The 7,396-nt window shown below is 50.0% G+C and overlaps 2 non-coding genes across 2 annotated transcripts; both read left to right on the top strand.

The window, feature by feature from the left end:
- The first annotated feature begins 1,800 nt into the window (after window positions 1-1,800).
- LOC119473595 lies at window positions 1,801-1,904 on the top strand. The gene has a single exon (XR_005202803.1). It is a non-coding gene; the product is annotated as a small nucleolar RNA U13 (small nucleolar RNA).
- A 3,684-nt stretch (window positions 1,905-5,588) lies between these two features.
- On the top strand, window positions 5,589-5,692 carry LOC119473596. The gene has a single exon (XR_005202804.1). It is a non-coding gene; the product is annotated as a small nucleolar RNA U13 (small nucleolar RNA).
- The last annotated feature ends 1,704 nt before the right edge of the window (window positions 5,693-7,396 follow it).

Here is a 7,396-nt window from a genome sequence, read left to right as displayed (position 1 = left end):
TTCCCACCCCCTGGTCTCAGCCCAGCTGCAGCAGGTGCCGGCTCTGCCTCTCTCGCCTCCACTCCCAGCTCCACCAGACTGCAATCCCCATGCCCCTGGCCTGTGGATTCTCCATCTCCTCCACTCAGAGACTCCCTCCCTCTACTCAGCCTAGTTCCTCTCTCTCCCCTGGCCTGCCAATCCCTGCATCTGCAGCTGGTTGCAGCCACCCAGCCAGCACGTCTGCAGGGTGGGCCCTTAGAGACTGACTTTGAGGTCACCCCCACGGACACCACTCCCCCACTCCAGCCTCGCCTGATGAGGCCTCCTCCTGGCTCCGCGATCCTAACAGCCTCCTGCACAGAGGTTTTAAAGCTACATTCCAACTTTGAAATTTCCCAGTAAACCTTCAGTCACCACCCCGCCAGTACTGGGAGTCCCTGATGGACAGCAGCATGCAGCCCCCACCTCTGACCGCTGCTTCCGGTTTGGAGATCTGATAGCCCAGCTCCAGCCCCAGCTCCAGCCCTGACCTCCACTCCAGGCCCCACCTGCCAGGGCAGCCCAACACACTCAGCTTTGAAGGTTCCTCACTGACAAGTTTCATCTCGGACATCCCCACTGGCACCCAGATGGTCTCTGCTGTCCCTCCATCTCCCTGGGGCACCTGCTGCCTCTGGCTCTGCAGCTGCCTCCAACACCCCCAACACCGGGAATGGGGTTTGGCCCCACATTGAGCAGCTCTGCTCCGCATAGGGAAACACAAGCCCAGCCCCTAGAAGCTGGCAGTTTCAGTGGCACCCATGGGCTCTGGGAGCAGAGAGGCTACTCCAGATCTGAGTTCCAACTTTGTGTCACTCAGCAGCTCAGCAGGAAGGAGTGGGGACTAAGCACCACACACTCTATGGGGGAAGCTTCAGCCTGAACAGGAGGGGCTCCCCTAGCCAGAGGACTTCAGGGACCCAGTGCTGGAAACAAGTGTCTCTTGTTTGGAGGAATTCTTGCCCCTCCTTTGAGTAACATCCCTGGAGAATCACCCAAGCAGAAACCTCTAATTCTAACTCAGGGGCCCAGGACCACCTCTAAGTGCAAGTCCAGGCCAGGTTCTGACCCCAGCAACCCTGCTTCTCTCTGGGCACAAAGAGGAGAAACCTCAACTCTACGGCCTCCCAGTTCCCTGCTGAGGGTTCTCCTGGTCACAGAACTCCAGATTGGGAACAGCTCATCCTGCTCCAGATTGGGATCCATCATTCCCTTTGGGACCAAGAGGGGAATGTAGGACTCAGAGGAAACCTTCCTGGAGCCAGTGTCCATCATCCTCCCAGGATGGACCTTGTGTAAGTGCTAATTGTTTTCCATTTTATTTCTACAAATTTGTGGGATACATGGGCAATTTTGCAACACGCACAGATTGTGAAGTGGTATCCATGACCAGTGTAATGAACACTGAATTTATTAACCAATTCCCCATCATCCTTTCCGTCCTACCCCCACACTTCCGAGTCTTCTTATCTGTCATCCCACTGTCTCCAGCCATTTGAAATTTCCAAGGAACTCACAGAGGTTGAGAGACAACAGCTGAGTACATAGACTCAATGGCAGGCAGGGGAAAAGTAAAATACGTGGTTGATAAAAGGACAATTTGTACAGTTTGGCAATGTTACCTACTGAGAGACAATGAATTTTTAAAATTCAGTTTGTACAATGTGATGTTTACTACTGTGTCAAACAATCGTTACGGCAGGACCTAGGAGCGTCTGGTGACTCTGAAATAGCAGAAATACAATGACCTAGCGCGTCACAGCAGGCATGGAACTTCAGACCCCGCTGTAGTTCATCAGCATGATGATTGGGTTTTCACAGGCATGTGTGGCAAGTGCCTTCCCAAAAGCTTGTTACAAATGCAGCACATTACTGGCCTAACAATAAAGAATGGAAGGAACTTTTTATTCTCAAATTCTCGCGTTGTGTGTCCACGCTATCAACTGTATGATGGGGCAGGTCCCTTTTCTTCTGTAACTTGTTTTTAGAAACAGAATATAACCATGTGGAGGGAGTGATCCTGTTTTTGAAACAAAAGAGAAGGTCAGAAATCACATCCTTGTACATAAAAAAACCACGTTTAAATGGGAGCCGTGGGAACTCAGAGTGAGGCGGTTGTTCACTTGAAAACTTCATGATGACCTGTCCCCACGGCCATGTGCTAATGAGCGTCTTCCCTTCCATTTCAGCTGTCACCCTGTGAGTGGAAGAGTTTGCGTCAGCAGTTGGTAATTTGAGAGACTTCTACTTAGCGTCCTCCAAGATGGGAAATCTGAAATGCTGTGGACAGACAGGTTCCTCTAAGAGGAAAGAGACTCTCCCCCGCCCCTATGGGCCCCGGGAGGCATGAGGAGTTTGTAGAAACTGAGTCGTGGTGAGGAAGGATGTGAGCAGGAAGGTGCCCACTCTGTGCAGGTGCAGCCACTGTCCCTTCTTAGACAGGACTGAGTTCACCCTGATCACATTGCTATGGAAAGTATGGCCAGTGAGACAGTGGGGGTCACTCTCTCCACTCATTCATCCGCTGAAGCACCTGCCAGATGCCCCCATCCCCAGTTCATTCCCATTCATGCTCATCCGGGCTGTGTCAGTGGAAGGGAAGTTCATTTCTTGCCCAGCCATCCTGTGCTCATGAGTTTGAATGTCCTGAGTCCTGAACCAGCTTGGGAGCCAGGCTGCCCATGGGCACTTGGAGTAGTCAACTGGCTGGAAGGCTCAGCACGAGGCCGCCCACAATGTGAAGATGCTGAGGGAGGAGCTCACACCATTGAACTTGACCTTCACAGAGCCTTGGTTAGGAGGAAACTCTCATGTTATGGGTCAGGGATGAAAACCTGGAGGAAGGAGGCTGTGTTAGGGTTTGAGGCTCTCTGGGATCAACCACATCTCCCAAGATGTTATAGGTGTGAGCCATGTGCACCCGGCCAGAGAAGTGCCAAAAGTCGGAAAGGATCACCCCACGTAAAGAATGAAGTGAGTCTCTATCTTTCACTTCCCTGAAGCCATGCAAGCTCCCTGTCTGCGTTCAACCTCTGCCAAGAGTCTGGCTTGTTCTGTGTGACATTTAGTGAATGAATACTTTAGCGTGCTGAGAAGGAACTAGTCTACATAAGGTTTTACCTGAATACAATCATTTTGAGCCTTAAAGCATAACAAAGACCCTATTAATGTTTGACCCTCTCAGAACTGGGCACACCAAGGCATAGAGAGGGCTATAGAACATGCCGGTACCTAGAGCTCCTCAGTAGGATTTGAACCCAGCCGGGGAGGCCCCAGGCGCTGGGCTCTTGCTCACTAGGATATGCTGCCTCTCTCTGCGGCCTCATATAAAAGCACATGTTTGCCCACACATCAGTCTGTTGGGTTCTAAGCGCAACCAAAATGGCAGGCTCTTCCTAGAGCCCAACTTAGATTCAGGTGCTTCCCATGGAGTTGCTTAAACAGTGTTCCAGTGTTTGAACTGTGAATAAATTAGCAAGAATTCCCCTATGGAATTCTGCCAGCCAGATATCACCAGTGGTCTTTCTTGTAATACACTTGAAAGCACGTTGCATCCAGGATCTGACAGTGGTACCTGAAAACTCAGCACAGGGAATTCTATTGCTGGACCAACGCAGTGGGTCAGAAAAATCTACAAGTGGCACCACTCCCAAGTTCATCCAGGAAGCAACAAGTTGAAGGTACTATGGAAAGTCAGTGGAGCTCTTTCAATCATCATGATTATACTTCAATCAGTGTCCCATTTGTAAGACAAAACTGTCCTATTTACTGTCTCTATACTTTTCTTTCTCAAAATTTTATATACTTGGAATCATGGAGAAGACAGCTTCTTCAGACTGACTATCTCACTGAGCAATACACATGGACTACCAGCACCTGACTTTGAGTGACTCCCATGGACACCACTCCCTCTTCGCAGCCTTTCCTTACAAGGCCTCGTGTTGGCTCCAGTGGGAGCCCCTTCCCATCTGTCCAGGCCCTTCAGACACACCCCAGGGGCAGCAAGGCCTCCACCAGGGAAACCACGAGCCTCCTGCACTGAGGTCTTGCAGCTTCACCCCAACTTTACAATTTCCCAGTAACCCTTCGGCCACCACCCGGCCAGCATAGTGAGTTCCTGATGGACAGCAGCTTGCAGCCCCCACCTCTGACCTCTTTGTTTCCGGTTTGGAGATCTGGTAGCCCCGCTCCAGCTCCAGCCGCAACCTCCGCTCCAGGCCCCACCTGCCAGGGCAGCCCAACACACTCAGCTTTGCAGGTTCGTCATCTACAAATTCCATCTTCGTCACCCACACTAGCACCCAGATGGTCTCTGCTGTCCCTCCTTCATCTCCCGGGGCACCCACTGCCTCTGGCTCTACAGCTGCCTCTGACACCCCCAACACTGGGAACGGGGTTTGGCCCCACACTGAGCAGCTCTGCTCCACATTGGGCAGCACAAGCCCAGCTCCATGAGGTTGGCAGTTTCAGTGGCGCCCATGGGCTCTGGGAGCAGAGAGGCGACCCCAGGTCTGATTTCCAACTTTGTGTCACTCAGCAGCACAGCAGGAAGGAGAGGGGCCCGAGAACCACACACCCTATGGGGGGAAGCTTCAGCCTGAACAGGTGCGGCTCCCCTAGCCGGAGGATGCCATGGTGACCCAGGGACCCAGCGCTGGAAATAAGTGTCTCTTTGGAGGCACTGTTACCCCTCCTTTGCGTTACATCCCTGGAGAATCACTGAAGCAGAAACCTGTCATTCTACCTGGGGGGCCCAGGACCACTGAAAGAAAGGCTGCCTCTAGGTGGGAATCCAGGTCAGGCTCTGACCCTAGTAAACCTGCTTCTCTCTGGGAACACAGAGAGGAAACCTCAACTCGACAGCCTCCCAGTACCTGTTGAGGGTTCTGCTGGTCACAGAACTGCATCGCCGTCCACCAGCTCATCCTCTTCCACATTGGAATCCATTCCCTTTGGGTCCAAGAAAGGAATGCAGGACTCAGAGGAAACCTTCCTGGAGCCAGTGTCCACCATCCTCCCTGGATAGACCTTTTGTGTCATTGATTTATTTTTTTCTTTTTATTTGTACAAATTTATGGGATACCTTGCAATTTTGTTACATGCATAGATTGTGCAGTGGTCAAGTCACGGCATTTAGGGTAACCATCACCTTAGTAATGAACCGTGAATTAATTAACCAATTCCCCATCATCCTTTCCCTCCCACTGCCTCACCCTTCAGAGTCTCCATTATCTATCATCCCACTCTCTGCATCCCTGTAAAATTGCTCAGTGAACTGATAGAGCCTGAGACAGAACTAAGTACATAGACTTAGTAGCATGCAGACAAAAGGTAACTTACATAAGTGGTAAGAAACCCATTTCTATAGTTTCACAATGATTTCTGAGCACCTGTTTTGTTTCACAATGTCTCTCAGTGAGGACACTGAGTTTCTTAAATTTCATTTCCACCATATGTTTTTAATTCCATCAAGAAATTGTGAAAGTAGCACACCTAGAAGTGTCTAGTGACTCAGGAAGAGCAGAAATGCGTGGGCTTGGCTTTTCTAATAAAGAATGGAATGTCAGATCCTTCTGCAGCTCCTCACCGTGGTGATTGCATGTTGATGGGCACGTGTGAGATGTGCCTTCTCCAACTGTTCTTAACACATCAGCACCTTTCCCATCTAACAATAAAAAACAGAAGAAACTTCTTATTCTCAGATGTTCACTTTGCGCGTCCACACTATCAACTATATATGATGGGGCTGGTCCCTTTACTCCTATAACTTTTTTTTAACAGAATATAATAATGTGGAGGAAGTGATTTTGTTTTGAAACAAAACAGGTGCTCAGAAATCACACGCTTGTACATATAAAAATAGATATGTCTGGATAGCAATGGTGGAAACCCGGAGTGAGGCTGTGTTGTGTATTTGATAATCCCCTGGTGACCTGTCACCAAGGCCATGCGCTGATTAGCATATTGCCTTTTATTCCTCCCGTCACCCTGTGAGTGGAAGAGTTTGCATTAGCAGTTGGCAATTTGAGAGAGTTGAACATAGCGTCCTCCGCGATTTCCCATCTTGGAGAAATGGGAAAGATGGACAATGCTGGGGGCGCTGTCCGGGTGTGCACTGTTTGGGTTGCCCACATTCCTGTCCTCAGATGACAGCACTTCCTCCCCTCTCCTTGCAATTAGGGAACATCTGCTTCCCAATTCCATCTGTGGTTCCAACTAGGGTACCCACTTTAATACTATTCCCACGCTCGCCTGAGACACGGGTGTACTGTGATTCCCAAAGCTGACCAAACACGGCGCTTCGGCCCATGACCCGCAAACACAGAACCAAAGCCCGATTTATTAGAATCCTTCCCCTACACATGGAAGGAATGGATGAAGAAGATTTCTCCTTAAGGTTCACAGAATTGTAGAACGATGAGCTTGAAATATAGATATGATGGGTTTTTCCTCCACAACATGGAGAGAGACTCTCCTCCATCCCTATGGGCCTAGGGAGGCATGAGGAGTTTGTAGAAACTGAGTCGTGGTGAGGAAGGATGTGAGCAGGAAGGTGCCCGCTCTGTGCAGGTGCAGCCACTGTCCCTTCTTAGGCAGGCCTGAGTTCACCCTAATCACATTGCTATAGAAAGTATGGTCAGTGAGACAGTGGGGGTCACTGTCTCCACTCATTCATCCACTGAAGCACCTGCCAGATGCCCCCATCCCCAGTTCATGCCCACTCATGCTCATCCAGGCTGTGTCAGTGGAAGGGAAGTTCATTCCTGGCTCAGCCATCCTGTGGCTGTTGGTTTGAATGTCCTGAGTCCTGAGCCAGCTTGAGAGCCAATCTTATCACTGGTCACTTAGAGTAGCCAACTGGCCAGGAAGGCTCACCATGAGGCCACGACAGTGTGAAGATGCTGAGGGGAGGAGCTCACACCATTGAACTTGTCCTTCACGGAGGCTTGGTTAGGAGGAAACTGTCATATTTTGGGTCAGGGATGAAAACTTAGAGGAAGGAGGCTGTGTTAGGATTTGAGGTCCTCTCTGGGATCAACCACATCTTCCAAGATATTATAGTGTGAGCCACGGGCACCTGGCTAAGACGTGTTTCATGAGAGGAAAAGGATCACCACGTGTTGTGAATAATGTGAGCTTCTCCATTTCACTTTCCTAAAGCCATGCAAGCTCATTGTCTGTATTCAACCACTGCTACAAGTCTGGCCTGTTCTTCTAAACAGTTAATGACTGAATGCATTAGGGCTCTTAGGAAGCACCAGTCTTCTCAAGGCTTTACTTGAATTCAATCATGTTTAGCCTGATAAGAAAATAGCCACCGTATTCATAGTTGAACATGTCAGAACAGAGAACTGAGGCACAGACAGGTCTATGC

Source organism: Cebus imitator, unplaced genomic scaffold (genome assembly GCF_001604975.1).
Source record: "Cebus imitator isolate Cc_AM_T3 unplaced genomic scaffold, Cebus_imitator-1.0 Scaffold169, whole genome shotgun sequence".
Classification (NCBI taxonomy): domain Eukaryota; kingdom Metazoa; phylum Chordata; class Mammalia; order Primates; family Cebidae; genus Cebus; species Cebus imitator.
This window is presented reverse-complemented; position numbering and strand designations above follow the sequence as displayed.